This window comes from Oncorhynchus clarkii, chromosome 5 (genome assembly GCF_045791955.1).
Source record: "Oncorhynchus clarkii lewisi isolate Uvic-CL-2024 chromosome 5, UVic_Ocla_1.0, whole genome shotgun sequence".
Classification (NCBI taxonomy): Eukaryota; Metazoa; Chordata; class Actinopteri; order Salmoniformes; family Salmonidae; genus Oncorhynchus; species Oncorhynchus clarkii.
In genome coordinates, this window is record NC_092151.1 from 79,289,174 (window position 1) to 79,308,787 (window position 19,614).

Genomic DNA, 19,614 nt, shown 5'->3' on the forward strand with positions numbered 1-19,614 from the left:
TCTCTCTCTTTCCTGTCACTCTCTTTCCTGTCTCTCTCTTTCCCGTCACTCTCTTTCCTGTCTCTTTCTTTCCCATCTCTTTTCTGTCACTCTCTTTCCTGTCTCTCTCTTTCCTGTCTCTCTCTTTCCTGTCACTCTCTTTCCTGTCACTCTCTTTCCTGTCACTCTCTTCCCTGTCACTCTCTTTCCTGTCACTCTCTTTCCCGTCTCTCTCTTTCCTGTCTCTCTCTTTTCTGTCACTCTCTTTCCCGTCTCTTTCCCTTCTCTCTCTTTCCTGTCACTCTCTTTCCTGTCTCTCTCTCTCCCGTCTCTCTCCTCACTCTCTTTCCTGTCTCTCTCTTTCCCGTCTCTCTCTTTCCCGTCTCTCTCTTTCCTGTCACTCTCTTTCCTGTCTCTCACTTTCCTGTCACTCACTTGAGCGTCTCTCTTGATCCTAGGTCCTGGCAGAGTTGTGCAGACTCAGGACAACTGAGCTTTGACGGAATATGCAGATTTAAAGAGGAGTCCGTAATTTGCTTTCTAATAATCATGATCTTTTCCTCAAAGCAGTTCATGAATTTATCACTGCTAAAGTGAAAGCCATCCTCTCTTGGGGAACGCTGCTTTTTAGTTAGCTTTGCGACAGTATCAAAAAGGAATTTCGGATTGTTCTTATTTTCCTCAATTAAGTTAGAAAAATAGGATGATCAAGCAGCAGTAAGGGCTCTTCGGTACTGCACGGTACTGTCTAGTCAGAAGACTCCAAGTTTGGTGTGGCGCCGTTTCCGTTCCAATTTTCTGGAAGCTTGCTTCAGGGCTCGGGTATTTTCTGTGTACCAGGGAGCTAGTTTCTTACGAGAAATGTTTTTAGTTTTTAGGGGTGCAACTGCATCTAGGGTATTGCGCAAGGTTAAATTGAGTTCCTCAGTTAGGTGGTTAACTGATTTTTGTCCTCTGGCGTCCTTGGGTAGACAGAGGGAATCTGGAAGGACATCAAGGAATCTTTGTGTTGTCTGTGAATTTATAGCACGACTTTTGATGATCCTTGGTTGGGGTCTGAGCAGATTATTTGTTGCAATTGCAAACGTAATAAAATGGTGGTCCGATAGTCCAGGATTATGAGGAAAAACATTAAGATCCACAACATTTATTCCATGGGACAAAACTAGGTCCAGAGTATGACTGTGACAGTGAGTGGGTCCAGAGACATGTTGGACAAAACCCACTGAGTCGATGATGGCTCCGAAAGCCTTTTGGAGTGGGTCTGTGGACTTTTCCATGTGAATATTAAAGTCACCAAAGATTAGAATATTATCTGCTATGACTACAAGGTCCGATAGGAATTCAGGGAACTCAGTGAGGAACGCTGTATATGGCCCAGGAGGCCTGTAAACAGTAGCTATAAAAAGTGATTGAGTAGGCTGCATAGAGTTCATGACTAGAAGCTCAAAAGACAAAAACGTCATTTTTTTTTTTTTGTAAATTGAAATTTGCTATCGTAAATGTTAGCAACACCTCCGCCTTTGCGGGATGCACGGGGGATATGGTCACTAGTGTAGCCAGGAGGTGAGGCCTCATTTAACACAGTCAATTCATCAGGCTTAAGCCATGTTTCAGTCAGGCCAATCACATCAAGATTATGATCAGTGATTAGTTCATTGACTATAACTGCCTTTGAAGTAAGGGATCTAACATTAAGTAGCCCTATTTTGAGATGTGAGGTATCATGATCTCTTTCAATAATGACAGGAATGGAGGTGGTCTTTATCCTAGTGAGATTGCTAAGGCGAACACCGCCATGTTTAGTTTTGCCCAACCTAGGTCGAGGCACAGACACGGTCTCAATGGTGATAGCTGAGCTGACTACACTGACTGTGCTAGTGGCAGACTCCACTATGCTGGCAGGCTGGCTAACAGCCTGCTGCCTGGCCTGCACCCTATTTCATTGTGGAGCTAGAGGAGTTAGAGCCCTGTCTATGTTGGTAGATAAAATGAGAGCACCCCTCCAGCTAGGATGGAGTCCGTCACTCCTCAGCAGGTCAGGCTTGGTCCTGTTTGTGGGTGAGTCCCAGAAAGAGGGCCAATTATCTACAAATTCTATATTTTGGGAGGGGCAGAAAACAGTTTTCAACCAGCGATTGAGTTGTGAGACTCTGCTGTAGAGCTCATCACTCCCCCTAACTGGGAGGGGGCCAGAGACAATTACTCGATGCCGACACATCTTTCTAGCTGATTTACACGCTGAAGCTATGTTGCGCTTGGTGATCTCTGACTGTTTCAAATCAAATCAAATCAAATTTTATTTGTCACATACACATGGTTAGCAGATGTTAATGCGAGTGTAGCGAAATGCTTGTGCTTCTAGTTCCGACAATGCAGTAATAACAAGTAATCTAACTAACAATTCCAAAACTACTGTCTTGTACACAGTGTAAGGGGATAAAGAATATGTACATAAGGATATATGAATGAGTGATGGTACAGAGCAGCATAGGCAAGATACAGTAGATGGTATCGAGTACAGTATGTACAAATGAGATGAGTATGTAAACAAAGTGGCATAGTTTAAAGTGGCTAGTGATACATGTATTACATAAGGATACAGTCGATGATATAGAGTACAGTATATACGTATGCATATGAGATGAATAATGTAGGGTAAGTAACATTATATAAGGTAGCATTGTTTAAAGTGGCTAGTGATAAATTTACATCATTTCCCATCAATTCCCATTATTAAAGTGGCTGGAGTTGAGTCAGTGTCAGTGTGTTGGCAGCAGCCACTCAGTGTTAGTGGTGGCTGTTTAACAGTCTGATGGCCTTGAGATAGAAGCTGTTTTTCAGTCTCTTGGTCCCAGCTTTGATGCACCTGTACTGACCTCGCCTTCTGGATGATAGCGGGGTGAACAGGCAGTGGCTCGGGTGGTTGTTGTCCTTGATGATCTTTATGGCCTTCCTGTGACATCGGGTGGTGTAGGTGTCCTGGAGGGCAGGTAGTTTGCCCCCGGTGATGCGTTGTACAGACCTCACTACCCTCTGGAGAGCCTTACGGTTGAGGGAGGTGCAGTTGCCATACCAGGCGGTGATACAGCCCGCCAGGATGCTCTCGATTGTGCATCTGTAGAAGTTTGTGAGTGCTTTTGGTGACAAGCCAAATTTCTTCAGCCTCCTGAGGTTGAAGAGGCGCTGCTGCGCCTTCTTCACGATGCTGTCTGTGTGAGTGGACCAATTCAGTTTGTCTGTGATGTGTATGCCGAGGAACTTAAAACTTGCTACCCTCTCCACTACTGTTCCATCGATGTGGTCGATGTGGATAGGGGGGTGTTCCCTCTGCTGTTTCCTGAAGTCCACAATCATCTCCTTAGTTTTGTTGACGTTGAGTGTGAGGTTATTTTCCTGACACCACACTCCGAGGGCCCTCACCTCCTCCCTGTAGGCCGTCTCGTCGTTGTTGGTAATCAAGCCTACCACTGTTGTGTCGTCCGCAAACTTGATGATTGAGTTGGAGGCGTGCGTGGCCACGCAGTCGTGGGTGAACAGGGAGTACAGGAGAGGGCTCAGAACGCACCCTTGTGGGGCCCCAGTGTTGAGGATCAGCGGGGTGGAGATGTTGTTGCCTACCCTCACCACCTGGGGGCGGCCCATCAGGAAGTCCAGTACCCAGTTGCACAGGGCGGGGTCGAGACCCAGGGTCTCGAGCTTGATGACGAGCTTGTAGGGTACTATGGTGTTGAATGCCGAGCTGTAGTCGATGAACAGCATTCTCACATAGGTATTCCTCTTGTCCAGATGGGTTAGGGCAGTGTGCAGTGTGGTTGAGATTGCATCGTCTGTGGACCTATTTGGGTGGTAAGCAAATTGGAGTGGGTCTCGGGTGTCAGGTAGGGTGGAGGTGATATGGTCCTTGACTAGTCTCTCAAAGCACTTCATGATGACGGATGTGAGTGCTACGGGGCGGTAGTCGTTTAGCTCAGTTACCTTAGCTTTCTTGGGAACAGGAACAATGGTGGCCCTCTTGAAGCATGTGGGAACAGCAGACTGGTATAGGGATTGATTGAATATGTCCGTAAACACACCGGCCAGCTGGTCTGCGCATGCTCTGAGGGCGCGGCTGGGGATGCCGTCTGGGCCTGCAGCCTTGCGAGGGTTAACACGTTTAAATGTCTTACTCACCTCGGCTGCAGTGAAGGAGAGACCGCATGTTTTCGTTGCAGGCCGTGTCAGTGGCACTGTATTGTCCTCAAAGCGGGCAAAAAAGTTATTTAGTCTGCCTGGGAGCAAGACATCCTGGTCCGTGACTGGGCTGGATTTCTTCCTGTAGTCCGTGATTGACTGTAGACCCTGCCACATGCCTCTTGTGTCTGAGCCGTTGAATTGAGATTCTACTTTGTCTCTGTTCTGGCGCTTAGCTTGTTTGATAGCCTTGCGGAGGGAATAGCTGCACTGTTTGTATTCGGTCATGTTACCAGACACCTTGCCCTGATTAAAAGCAGTGGTTCGCGCTTTCAGTTTTACACGAATGTTGCCATCAATCCATGGTTTCTGGTTAGGGAATGTTTTAATCGTGGCTATGGGAACGACATCTTCAACGCACGTTCTAATGAACTCGCACACCGAATCAGCATATTCGTCAATGTTCGTCACAGTCCCTAACATCGTTGGTGCCGACGTGGATAACAATATCTCTATACTCTCTACACTCGCCAGTTTTAGCTTTAGCCAGCACCATCTTCAGATTAGCCTTAACGTCGGTAGCCCTGCCCCCCGGTAAACAGTGTATGATCGCTGGATGATTCAATTTAAGTCTAATACTGCGGGTAATGGAGTCGCCAATGACTAGAGTTTTCAATTTGTCAGAGCTAATGGTGGGAAGCTTCGGCGTCTCAGACCCCATAACGGGAGGAGTAGAGACAAGAGAAGGCTCGGCCTCTGACTCCGACTCGCTGCTTAATGGGGAAAACCGGTTGAAAGTTTCTGTCCGCTGAATGAGCGACACCGGTTGAGCATTCCTACAGCATTTCCTTCCAGAAACCGTGAGAAAGTTGTCCGGCTGCAGGGACTGTGCCAGGGGATTTATACTACTATCTGTACTTACTGGTGGCACAGACGCTGTTTCATCCTTTCCTACACTGAAATTACCCTTGCCTAACGATTGCGTCTGAAGCTGGGCTTGTAGCACAGCTATCCTCGCCGTAAGGCGATTGTTCTCCTGTATATTATGAGTACAGCGACTGCAATTAGAAGGCATCATGTTAATGTTACTACTTAGCTTTGGCTGTTGGAGGTCCTGACGAACCGTGTCCAGATAAAGCTTCCGGAGTGAAAAAGATCTTGCACACTAATGAGATGCTATTGAGCACACCCTACTACACTGTCTGAGCCAAGGACTACATGCTTTCTGGTAAGTTTTGATTACAATTTTTTATTTATTTTTATTTCACCTTTATTTAACCAGGTAGGCAAGTTGAGAACAAGTTCTCATTTACAATTGCGACCTGGCCAAGATAAAGCAAAGCAGTTCGACACATACAACGACACAGAGTTACACATGGAGTAAAACAAACATACAGTCAATAATACAGTATAAACAAGTCTATATACGATGTGAGCAAATGAGCTGAGATAAGGGAGGTAAAGGCAAAAAAAGGCCATGGTGGCGAAGTAGATACAATATAGCAAGTAAAACACTGGAATGGTAGATTTGCAATGGGAGAATGTGCAAAGTAGAAATAAAAATAATGGGGGTGCAAAGGAGCAAAATAAATAAATTAATTAAATACAGTAGGGAAAGAGGTAGTTGTTTGGGCTAAATTATAGGTGGGCTATGTACAGGTGCAGTAATCTGTGAGCTGCTCTGACAGTTGGTGCTTAAAGCTAGTGAGGGAGATAAGTGTTTCCAGTTTCAGAGATTTTTGTAGTTCGTTCCAGTCATTGGCAGCAGAGAACTGGAAGGAGAGGCGGCCAAAGAAAGAATTGGTTTTGGGGGTGACTAGAGAGATATACCTGCTGGAGCGTGTGCTACAGATGGGAGATGCAATGGTGACCAGCGAGCTGAGATAAGGGGGGACTTTACCTAGCAGGGTCTTGTAGATAACATGGAGACAGTGGGTTTGGCGACGAGTATGAAGCGAGGGCCAGCCAACGAGAGCGTACAGGTCGCAATGGTGGGTAGTAAATGGGGCTTTGGTGACAAAACGGATTGCACTGTGATAGACTGCATCCAATTTGTTGAGTAGGGTATTGGAGGCTATTTTGTAAATGACATCGCCAAAGTCGAGGATTGGTAGGATGGTCAGTTTTACAAGGGTATGTTTGGCAGCATGAGTGAAGGATGCTTTGTTGCGAAATAGGAAGCCAATTCTATATTTAACTTTGGATTGGAGATGTTTGATATGGGTCTGGAAGGAGAGTTTACAGTCTAACCAGACACCTAAGTATTTGTAGTTGTCCACGTATTCTAAGTCGGAGCCGTCCAGAGTAGTAATGTTGGACAGGCGGGTAGGTACAGGTAGCGATCGGTTGAAGAGCATGCATTTAGTTTTACTTGTATTTAAGAGCAATTGGAGGCCACGGAAGGAGAGTTGTATGGCATTGAAGCTTGCCTGGAGGGTTGTTAACACAGTGTCCAAGCCAGAAGTATACAGAATGGTGTCGTCTGCGTAGAGGTGGATCAGAGACTCACCAGCAGCAAGAGCGACCTCATTGATGTATACAGAGAAAAGAGTCGGTCCAAGAATTGAACCCTGTGGCACCCCCATAGAGACGGCCAGAGGTCCGGACAGCAGACCCTCCGATTTGACACACTGAACTCTATCAGAGAAGTAGTTGGTGAACCAGGCGAGGCCATCATTTGAGAAACCAAGGCTGTCGAGTCTGCCGATGAGGATGTGGTGATTGACAGAGTCGAAAGCCTTGGCCAGATCAATGAATACGGCTGCACAGTAATGTTTCTTATCGATGGCGGTTAATATATAATTTAGGACCTTGAGCGTGGCTGAGGTGCACCCATGACCAGCTCTGAAACCAGATTGCATAGCAGAGAAGGTATGGTGAGATTCAAAATGGTCGGTAATCTGTTTGTTGACTTGGCTTTCGAAGACCTTAGAAAGGCATGGTAGGATAGATATAGGTCTGTAGCAGTTTGGGTCAAGAGTGTCACCCCCTTTGAAGAACAATACTGGGTGGGGTGAATATATTTTACATGCATGATTTTTTGTTAACTAGTAAATAGTAGCCTACAGCAAAGTGTGTTTAAATCATTTCTAACTTGTTAACAATTTCTGCTAATTAGTTTTTGCTACCATGTGGGTTTTAGCTTGCTTGAGCGTTAATTCACCTGTTTCCATACATGTTTCATTTTAAAACATGTATCTTACAAAGGAGTTGTTTTATCTAACTACTTAACTATTTATCTGTACATGGAATTGTATTTCAAATCAAATGTATTTATATTACTATTCTTACATCAGCTGATATATCAAAGTGCTGTACAGAAACCCAGCCTAAAACCCCAAACAGCAAGCAATGCAGGTGTAGAAGCACTATATATATATTTTTTTACAATTATTTTCTAATCTTTACAGGAAAATGCCACGGGCACTATCTGATATGTGGAGACATTTCACTGCAGATAATGTAGAAGGAAAAGCTGTGTACATTTGCTAATACTGTGCCAAATTATATTTGAAAATTGCAACAAAGATGCAGAATCATCTGGCCAAGTGCATAAAGTTCCCTCAGTGCTCACAACAAGCAACCTCTGAAAAAAGTCCCTCTACTTCTATTCGAGGTGAAAATTATGACTCAAACACCTTATCGATAGCAACAGCTCATGGTCCTCCTGGAATCAGAAGTTTTTTTGACTCAATGGGGGAATGTAGTCAGAGAAATGCTGATGAATGTCTTGCTTGAGCTGTGTATGCAACTGGTACACCTCTGATGCTCACAGGCAATGTGTATTGGAAGAGATTTCTGAATGTCCTTCACCCAGCATACACCCCTCCAAACAGACATGCTTTATCAACTAATTTACTGGATGCAGAGTTCAACAGAGTTCAAGTGAAGGTCAAGCAAATCATAGAGAAAGTAGACTGTATTACAATCATCACTGATGGGTGGTCGAATGTTTGTGAGCAATGAATAATTAACAACATCTCCACCCCTCAACCAGTATTCTACAAGAGCACAGACACAAGGGACAACAGACACACCGGTCTCTACATTGCAGATGAGCTGAAGGCAGGCATCAAGGACCTTGGACCACAGAAGGTATTTGCACTGGTGACAGACAATGCTGCGAACATGAAGGCTGCTTTAACTAAATTAGAGGATTCCTACCCATTGGCTGTGCTGCTCATGCATTGAATTTGCTCCTCAAGGACATCATGTCACTGAAAACAATGGATACACTCTACAAGAGAGCCAAGGAAATGGTTTGGTATGTGAAGAGTCATCAAGTTATAGCAGCAATCTACCTCACCTAGCAAAGTGAGAAGAATAAGAGCACCACATTGAAGTTGCCCAGCAACACCCATTGGGGTGGTGTTGTCATCATGTTTGACAGTCTCCTGGAGGGGAAGGAGTCTCTTCAAGAAATGGCCATATCACAGTCTGCTCATATGGACAGCCCCATCAATAGGATCCTCCTGGATGATGTATTTTGGGAGAGAGTGGTAAGCAGTGTGAAACTCCTGAAACCTATAGCAGTAGCCATTTCACAGATTGAGAGAGACAATGCCATCCTGTCTGATGTTCAGACTCTGCTTGCAGATGTAAGAGACAAAATTCGTACTGCCCTGCCCACTTCACTGTTGCTCCAAGCAGAGGAAACTGCAGTTCTGAAATATATCAAAAAGCTTCTGTCTGAAGCCCATACACACCGCAGCATACATGTTTGACCCCAAGTATGCTGGCAAGAGCATCCTGTCTGGTGCAGAGTCCAACAAGGCTTGTCTCTGGATGAGGGCAAGGTTCATGGCAGTCTGGCGAAGTACACTTCCAAGCAAGGGCTTTGGGGTGAAGATGCAATATGGCTCGTGCCAACATATCTTATCAGCCACCTGGTGGAAGGGACTTTGTGGATCTGAGGCCTCCATCATCCTACAAATCCCACCAACATCAGCCACATCAGAGCGCAACCGGTCCTCGTTTGGGAACACACACACCAAAGCACGCAACAGGCTGACCAATACAAGGGTTGAAAGGTTGGTGGCCATCCGGGCAAATTTGAGGCTTTTTGAGCCTGACAACGAGCCATCCTCAACAAGGTTGGAAAGTGACAGTGAAGATGAGGCCTCAGAGTCTGATGTCCAAGAGGTGGACATTGAGGAGGTTCAGGGAGAAGACATGGAAACCTGAGAGGAAGACAACCAAAGCTTTAGTTTCTAGACTAACATTTTACAGATGTATATTGAAAGCGTTCTTGGGAGATGCGGTGGATAGTTGGGGATCATTTAATATTCCCTTTCTTTTGTTGTTCAGTGAAATCATCCCATGTGAAGAGTCAACTCATTTAATTAAAGTTCAATTTGTTACTAGATAGTTTTTTTATTTCTATTGGAAGGATTTAATCATTTGCAATTATGTCTACTTATGACAAGGTAAGAGGTTTATGTTTCTGTCTCCATATTATATGGTAAATATATCCAATACAAAAAACATCTACATTTAAATGGTATTAATATTAATTTGCATATATTCCCATTAATTCCCATATATTCCTGTTAATTCCCACGGAAAGTTTCCACCTCTGAATATTCCCAAAATGTGCAACCCTAGTCATATTATGTCTATATACAGTGTTGTAACAATGAGCAAATAGTTTATGTACAAAATGTCAAATAAATAACATAAATATAGGTTGTATTTACAATGGTGTTTGTTCTTCACTGGTTTCCCTTTTCTTGTGGCAACAGGTCACAAATCTTGCTGCTGTGATGGCACACTGTGGAATTTCACCCAATAGATATGGGAGTTTATCAAAATTGGATTTGTTTTCTAATTCTTTGTGGGTCTATGTAATCTGAGGGAAATATGTGTCTCTAATATGGTCATACATTTAGCAGGAGGTTAGGAAGTGCAGCTCAGTTTCCACCTTTTTATGTGGGCAGTGTGCACATAGCCTGTCTTCTCTTGAGAGCCAGGTCTGCCTACGGCTGCCTTTCTTAATAGCAAGGCTGTGCTCACTGAGTGTGTACAGAGTCAAATCTTTCCTTAAGTTTGTCTCTCTCCTCTCTCTCTCTTGTTTCTCTCCCCTCTCTCCTGTCTCGCTCTCTCCTGTTTCGCTCTCTCCCCTCTCTCTCTCCTGTCTTTCTCTCCGGTCTCTCTCCAGTCTTTCTCCTCTCTCTCCTGTCTTTCTCTCCAGTCTCTCTCCAGCCTTTCTCCTCTCTCTCCTGTCTTTCTCTCCGGTCTCTCTCCTGTCTTTCTCTCCGGTCTCTCTCCAGTCTTTCTCCTCTCTCTCCTGTCTTTCTCTCCGGTCTCTCTCCAGTCTTTCTCCTCTCTGTCTCCTGTCTCTTGCCCTCAATCAGAATTGTTCAAAGTAACCTATCTCTGACTGTCTGGTTTGAAAAGCTATATAATTATTATTAAATAACAGTCAATGATGGTGTTTAGACCTGATCGGTGCTTATGGTAGATCATGGTATGGACTATGTTCTATAGAGGCAATACATCAGATGTATGAATGAGCTTTCTGGGAAATAGAACCCACCTGAGGGAGTGGAACCTATACCGAATATGAGGAATTATTGGAATATCAGCATATCTATTTGATGGTAGAATTTACCCTCAAAGGGGTTCCTGACTTTTCCATACACTATAAATGACATGTTGTATACATGAAGGGAAGGGGGATACCTAGTCAGCTGTACAACTGAATGCATTCAACTGAAATGTTGAATCAGAGCGGTGCAGGTATAGAGAGTGGGCTCTGTGTCTCACTGGCTAAACACTGCCTAACATGTTTTTAAACCATTTTAAATGACTCTGTTAGGACTAGGACTAAATATATAAATATGACATGACTTAGTAGTCATGTAGTGGCTAGGCAGGGTGGCCAAGTCACCATAAAATCAGGTGCTTTGTCCTTTATAATGATCTATTGTATGGATGTTTATTAAAGCTCTGAATTTCTCCAGGTGCTTTGCATATCTACATGGTTACAAGCAAACCTGACACAGCCCTTAGGGTGACAACTGTAGTGAGTGAGTGAGTGAGGAGGGTGTGTGTGTGGTTTGTGTGTGTATCACTGTTGTTAATCCAGCTAGTTGAGCACGGGAAGAACCACCAGACAAAGAACAACTGTCGGACATGTCCGCTCCACTCTATTCCTCAGTTCCTCATGTCCGCTCCACTCTATTCCTCAGTTCCTCATGTCCGCTCCACTCTATTCCTCAGTTCCTCATGTCCGCTCCACTCTATTCCTCAGTTCCTCATGTCCGCTCCACTCTATTCCTCAGTTCCTCATGTCCGCTCCACATTATTCCTCAGTTCCTCATGTCCGCTCCACTCTATTCCTCAGTTCCTCATGTCCGCTCCACTCTATTCCTCAGTTCCTCATGTCCGCTCCACTCTATTCCTCAGTTCCTCATGTCCGCTCCACTCTATTCCTCAGTTCCTCATGTCCGCTCCACTCTATTCCTCAGTTCCTCATGTCCGCTCCACTCTATTCCTCAGTTCCTCATGTCCGCTCCACTCTATTCCTCAGTTCCTCATGTCCGCTCCACTCTATTCCTCAGTTCCTCATGTCCGCTCCACTCTATTCCTCAGTTCCTCATGTCCGCTCCACTCTATTCCTCAGTTCCTCATGTCCGCTCCACTCTATTCCTCAGTTCCTCATGTCCGCTCCACTCTATTCCTCAGTTCCTCATGTCCGCTCCACTCTATTCCTCAGTTCCTCATGTCCGCTCCACTCTATTCCTCAGTTCCTCATGTCCGCTCCACTCTATTCCTCAGTTCCTCATGTCCGCTCCACTCTATTCCTCAGTTCCTCATGTCCGCTCCACTCTATTCCTCAGTTGGATCACTCACTCACGCACGCACATTCACTCACGCACACTCACTCACGAACACTCACGCACGCACACTCACTCACGCACACTCACTCACGCACGCACACTCACTCACGCACACTCACTCACTCACGCACACTCACTCACGCACGCACGCACACTCACTCACGCACGCACACTCACTCACGCACACTCACTCACTCACTCACGCACACTCACTCATGCACACTCACTCACGCACGCACACTCACACACACTCACTCACGCATGCACACTCACTCACGCACGCACACTCACTCACGCACGCACACTCACGCACACTCACTCACTCACGCACACACACTCACTCACGCATGCACACTCACTCACGCACACACACTCACTCACGCATGCACACTCACTCACTCACGCACACACACTCACTCACGCATGCACACTCACGCACACACACTCACTCACGCATGCACACTCACTCACTCACGCATGCACACTCACGCACACACACACTCACTCACACACACTCACGCACACACACTCACTCACGCATGCACACTCACTCACACTCACGCATGCACACTCACTCACTCGCGCACACTCACTCACGCATGCACACTCACTCACGCACACACACTCACTCACACTCACGCATGCACACTCACTCACTCACGCACACACACTCACTCACGCATGCACACTCACTCACGCACACACACTCACTCACTCACTCACGCACACACACTCACTCACTCACGCACGCACACTCACTCACGCACACACTCACTCACGCACACACACTCACTCACTCACTCCCGCACTCTCACTCACTCACTCATGCACACACACTCACTCACGCACACACACTCACTCACGCATGCACACTCACTCACGCACACACACTCACTCACGCATGCACACTCACTCACGCACACACACTCACTCACGCATGCACACTCACTCACGCACACACACTCTCTCACGCACACCCACTCACTCACGCACACACACTCACGCACACTCACTCACGCACAGTCACTCACTCACGCATGCACACTCACTCACGCACACACACTCACTCATGCACACACACTCACTCACGCACACACACTCACTCACGCATGCACACTCACTCACACACACTCACTCACGCATGCACACTCACTCACTCACACACACTCACTCACGCATGCACACACACTCACTCACGCATGCACACTCACTCACTCACGCACACACACTCACGCATGCACACTCACGCACACACACTCACTCACTCACGCACACACACTCACTAACGCACGCACACTCACTCACTCACGAACATCAAAGATGCAGCACTTACTCTTTATCCCATCTTTATTGACTCTTTGTGCCAAATATGCTCATCTTTTCAATACCTGTATGTCACTGAGAACACAATGTCCTGCCAAGACTGGACCAGTCTACTCCTCTCTTATCACTTCACCCTGGTTCACCTTAGCCTGGTCCCAGATCTCTTTGTGCTGTCTTTCCAATTCCTATGGTCATTGTCACACCAGCAATCATAGGAGTTGGCCAGACTGCACAAACAGCTCTGGTCCCAGGCTATGTGTAGGCCTGTGTGAAAACACTTGATTGACAGCTGCTAATTGCAGTCATGACTCACTCCATTCAGCAGAGAATCTGGTTCCAGACCGGTTTGGATTCAGGACCTAGAGAGTTAGTGAGCATACTATATAGGGACTGCCTCTTGTGCTGGAAATATATGGGAAAGCAGCCATGATTGATGCAGGATACATTTCTGTACAGCATGTAAAGTGCCCTGACTTAGGTAGAATATGAGGTCTTAACCCCCTTCCTACTCACATATGACTTATGCCTGCTGAGGGGGGGGGGGGGGTAAAGAGAGCAGCACAGTGTTTCTCTACAATATACTAGGAGGAGGTTATCAGGCTTGGGTCATATGATATTTCAGCTATTGAGGCCCTGGCTCCATGACTCCATTTTGGAGCTGTAATTTTAATACTATTTGCCTAATCTGGGTACAAGATGGCGGCCGCTGATTGCAGGCGTATCCAGGAAACGGTTGCCATGATGGATGTCGGTCCGCAGGTTCGTGCTGATAACAGTAACGTATGACGTCCATTAGGCTTGAGCTAGAACATGCTTTTAGCTGGCAACGTTGGTAAGAGTGTGTGTGTGTGTGTGTGTGTGTGTGTGTGTGTGTGTGTGTGTGTGTGTGTGTGTGTGTGTGTTTGTGTGTTTGTGTGTGTGCGCGTGCGTGCGTGTGTGTGTGTGTGTCAGTATGAGTGATTTTGTAAAGTTAAGTCTTTAATCTTAGTCTCCTATCAGTAGTTAGGGGTGGAGCTGGCAGGCTGGGGCTGCATCTGTTATGATCCAAGACTTTTCAAAAAAACTTTATTGGTACCTAGTGCTCTGGGAAAGGAAATGTAAGGCCCTGGGACCATATTCCTTCATGACAAATTTATGTAAATATGGATTATTTATCACAAAACGGATAGGTTTGAAGTCAATGTCTCAATAACAATACAGACTCTATACGGTTTCAGGTAGATTATAAAGTTAAAGAGGCCTTCCTTTGCACAGGATCCATTTTCACAGTTGTGAAGTGATACACTCTCCAGAAACCCAGACCCTTAGTGGATGATGTAACTGTGAGTGAGATGACTTTCGGGCAGAGTACAGTTAGGCAGTAGTAAGGCTGAATACTGGTGCTATGAGATGGGAGAGAGGCCAGCATCTCTCTCCACCACACTGGTGTTATGAGATGGGAGAGAGGCCAGCATCTCTCTCCTCCACACTGGTGTTATGAGATGGGAGAGAGGCCAGCATCTCTCCACCACACTGGTGTTATGAGATGGGAGAGAGGCCAGCATCTCTCTCCTCCACACTGGTGTTATGAGATGGGAGAGAGGCCAGCATCTCTCTCCACCACACTGGTGTTATGAGATGGGAGAGAGGCTAGCATCTCTCTCCACCACACTGGTGTTATGAGATGGGAGAGAGGCCAGCATCTCTCTCCACCACACTGGTGTTATGAGATGGGAGAGAGGCCAGCATCTCTCTCCACCACACTGGTGTTATGAGATGGGAGAGAGGCCAGCATCTCTCTCCACCACACTGGTGTTTGGCCAGAGCTGGGTGGGTGTAGAGGGGTGGAGGTGGAGGGGTAGAGGTTTGGCCAGAGCTAGGGTGGGTGTAGAGGGGTGGATGTGGAGGGGTAGAGGTTTGGCCAGAGCTGGGTGGATGTAGAGGGGCGGAGGTGGAGGGGTAGTGGTTTGGCCAGAGCTAGGGTGGGTGAAGGGGGTGGAGGTGGAGGGGTAGAGGTTTGGCCAGAGCTAGGGTGGGTGTAGAGGGGTGGAGGTGGAGGGGTAGAGGTTTGGCCAGAGCTAGGGTGGGTGTAGAGGGGTGGAGGTGGAGGGGTAGAGGTTTGGCCAGAGCTAGGGTGGGTGTAGAGGGGTGGAGGTGGAGGGGTAGAGGTTTGGCCAGAGCTAGGGTGGGTGTAGAGGGGTGGAGGTGGAGGTGGAGGGGTAGAGGTTTGGCCAGAGCTAGGGTGGGTGTAGAGGGGAGGAGGTGGAGTTCAGGGAATGGTCAAGTCATGTGCACAGGAAAGAGAGCTCTGTGTGAACCTTACAGCAGTTTATCAGCCAGCTAATGATGCACATCAACCCTGAGAGAGGGGGGTTGGAGGAAGTGGGGAAGGAGACGCAGGCAGGCGTTCACGTTAGCATATTTATTACTTATCCTGGTAAAAAAAAATAGTGTACAGCACATCACTCAACTCCTGTAGTAAACATTTTCTCTGGCTGAGAGACACACTGACCTTCATTCCCAAAGTACATCATCACAGACACACACATATAATCATCACACACATTCAGTTCACTCTGTTCTACATTTATCAATAGAGCCCAGAGGGGAAGGAACAGTACTGTGAATTAGCGCTTTTATTTGGATTCAAAATAAGCCACCAGTCAAATGATCAAAAAACTATTACTGCATTGATGTCACTGTGTTTGATACTTTAGTCTTTCCTGTGATAATAATGTATTCTAGCCACATGAGGATGGAGATTTCTGGTCATGTGGCCACAGTCCCGATTCCTTAAAATGTGGCAGACTTAGTCAGGAACTTGCTTCCTGTTGCTGATGATATTCCCAATCAAACAAGGGTCTGAGTCATTCAACACTGAAATCAATGAATCTGCATTACACACACACACACACACACACACACACACACACACACACACACACACACACACACACACACACACACACACACAGAAACACACACACACACACACACACACACACACACAGTTCACGGAAGAACAGAGAAATTGGACAGAAGCATACCCTGATGTATAGATTAACCAGTCTGTCAATCATACACAGATATTGGCTGGTCTCTAGTGTGGCAGTCTGGGAAGGCCATTAGGGGTCACAGGGTGAGAGGTCAGGAGTTAGGCTCAGGGGACCTATCAGCCCAGTAGCCAGGTGACCCCAAACGTGCCCCAGACACAGCCGCCTCCGAACCCCAGGGGAATTATGGGTAATGAACATTCCATCATCACCGCTGAGGAGGGACAGTGTTGACACTCAACGTCCCACCTCCCTACACACACATGCATACACACCTCACAGGGGGCATCTGACACACACACACACACAGAGAGAGAGAGAGAGAGAGAGAGGGAGAGAGAGAGAGAACTACTGGGAAACAGCAATGGTTTATTGAGACTGAGCATCTAATACGAGACAGAGACGGTTTAGTCTCTTCTCCAGGTGTGAGTGCATGTGTGGCGGTCTGTTATCTCATTCTGGTAGTGATTTATACACGGTGTGGCGGTCTGTTATCTCATTCTGGTAGTGATTTATACACGGTGTGGCGGTCTGTTATCTCATTCTGGTAGTGATTTATACACGGTGTGGCGGTCTGTTATCTCATTCTGGTAGTGATTTATACACGGTGTGGCGGTCTGTTATCTCATTCTGGTAGTGATTTATACACGGTGTGGCGTTCTGTTATCTCATTCTGGTAGTGATTTATACACGGTGTGGCGGTCTGTTATCTCATTCTGGTAGTGATTTATACACGGTGTGGCGGTCTGTTATCTCATTCTGGTAGTGATTTATACACGGTGTGGCGGTCTGTTATCTCATTCTGGTAGTGATTTATACACGGTGTGGCGGTCTGTTATCTCATTCTGGTAGTGATTTATACACGGTGTGGCGGTCTGTTATCTCATTCTGGTAGTGATTTATACACGGTGTGGCGGTCTGTTATCTCATTCTGGTAGTGATTTATACACGGTGTGGCGGTCTGTTATCTCATTCTGGTAGTGATTTATACACGGTGTGGCGGTCTGTTATCTCATTCTGGTAGTGATTTATACACGGTGTGGCGGTCTTTATCTCATTCTGGTAGTGATTTATACACGGTGTGGCGGTCTGTTATCTCATTCTGGTAGTGATTTATACACGGTGTGGCGGTCTGTTATCTCATTCTGGTAGTGATTTATACACGGTGTGGCGGTCTGTTATCTCATTCTGGTAGTGATTTATACACGGTGTGGCGGTCTGTTATCTCATTCTGGTAGTGATTTATACACGGTGTGGCGGTCTGTTATCTCATTCTGGTAGTGATTTATACACGGTGTGGCGGTCTGTTATCTCATTCTGGTAGTGATTTATACACGGTGTGGCGGTCTGTTATCTCATTCTGGTAGTGATTTATACACGGTGTGGCGGTCTGTTATCTCATTCTGGTAGTGATTTATACACGGTGTGGCGGTCTTTATCTCATTCTGGTAGTGATTTATACACGGTGTGGCGGTCTGTTATCTCATTCTGGTAGTGATTTATACACGGTGTGGCGGTCTGTTATCTCATTCTGGTAGTGATTTATACACGGTGTGGCGGTCTGTTATCTCATTCTGGTAGTGATTTATACACGGTGTGGCGGTCTGTTATCTCATTCTGGTAGTGATTTATACACGGTGTGGCGGTCTGTTATCTCATTCTGGTAGTGATTTATACACGGTGTGGCGTTCTGTTATCTCATTCTGGTAGTGATTTATACACGGTGTGGCGGTCTGTTATCTCATTCTGGTAGTGATTTATACACGGTGTGGCGGTCTGTTATCTCATTCTGGTAGTGATTTATACACGGCGTGAGAATTTGAGCAGAGGGAGAAGAGATCAAATGTGTGGAGCGAGACGGCCAACTGCTGCTGTGTCCAACTGCACCGCATTAAACGTGCTGATGGGCTTATTACACACACACACACACACACACACACACACACACACACACACACACACACACACACACACACACACAGCTACAGCCCATAAAGCATGCTGATGTGCTCTTCAGAGAGCTGTGTTGAGAGGAGAAACAGAGAGATGCAGGAGTGTTAGTCAGCTAAGTAGGAATCTGGACCCACACCAGCCAACTCCAGCCACTCACACACACACACCTACAGTACCTAGTCTGCCGTCTGGAATTCTGCTCTAAGCATCAGGAATCTGAAGGGTGTGTGTGAATACATCAGTCCGTCCGCCCGTGTGTGCATATTTTGCATGTGTGTGTGTGTTTCTCTCTCCCTGTAATCAGGGTGGATGTGTTAGGGGTCAACTGATCTGACCTCTTGGCTCAAGTTCACCATAAATATTATGGAATCATCATCTGTATAGACCCTCTCTGACTGTCTCTCAAATGGCACCCTATTCCCTTTATAGTGCACTACTACCCATAGGCCCTGGTCAAAAATAGTTCACTATAAAGGAAATAGAGTGCCATTTGGGATGCACATCTGACTGTTTAATATAGTGCAGCTCAGACCCAGGACTATCAGCTTTCATCTGGGAGATATAGACTAATAATAATTGTGCTCTGTATGGACCAGATCAGGGCTTGGAGATCAAGTCTGAACACAACAAGAAGTCAAGATGGTTGATCTTACTGTTTTTATCCCTGTAGAGCAACATCATCTCAGAAAGTAGGTCTGTTTGAAAGTGAACATTATATGGGAGTCTGTCTGTCTGTCCTGTCTGTCCTGTCTGTCCTCTCTGTCCTGTCCTGTCTGTCTGTCTGTCTGTCTGTCTGTCTGTCTGTCTGTCTGTCTGTCTGTCTGTCTGTCTGTCTAAAAATAAATACTATGCAAGCGTTGTGCGTGTTTGTAAGACAATTAGAATACTATGCGAAAGTGTGTTTGAATTATAAAATACTATGTGAGAGTGTGTGTGCCAGTGCAAAGGGCTTCTGGGAGCTCTCTCTCCTCCTTTCCCACGGTACGTGCCCCATGAGCCTTTGCAGTGACGTCAGGACAGAGGTATGGTTGGTGCGGACGCCCCTCTCTGAGGTCACAGGTTCACTTCCTTTCTGTCAGATACAGGAACATGTTGGTTCTACTCCAATCTGTGTGACCAATCACGTGTCACTCTCTGTTTGTCTCTGATCTAGCAGTGATATGTTTAACCTCTCCTCCCTCTCTCTCCATCTCTCTCTCTCTCTTTCTCTCTCCCTTACTCTCTATCTCTCTCTCCCTCCCCCTCTATCTCTCTCTCCCTATCTCTCTCCATCTCTCTCCCTCCCTCTCTCTCCCCATCTCCATCTCTCTCTC

The 19,614-nt window shown here is 46.4% G+C and overlaps 1 protein-coding gene across 2 annotated transcripts in view; it reads left to right on the top strand.

Moving 5' to 3' along the window:
- Positions 1-19,614, top strand: part of LOC139409426 (GDP-mannose 4,6-dehydratase) — a 240,687-nt gene that overhangs the window by 164,571 nt on the left and 56,502 nt on the right. The gene's annotated exons all lie outside the window — the stretch shown is intronic.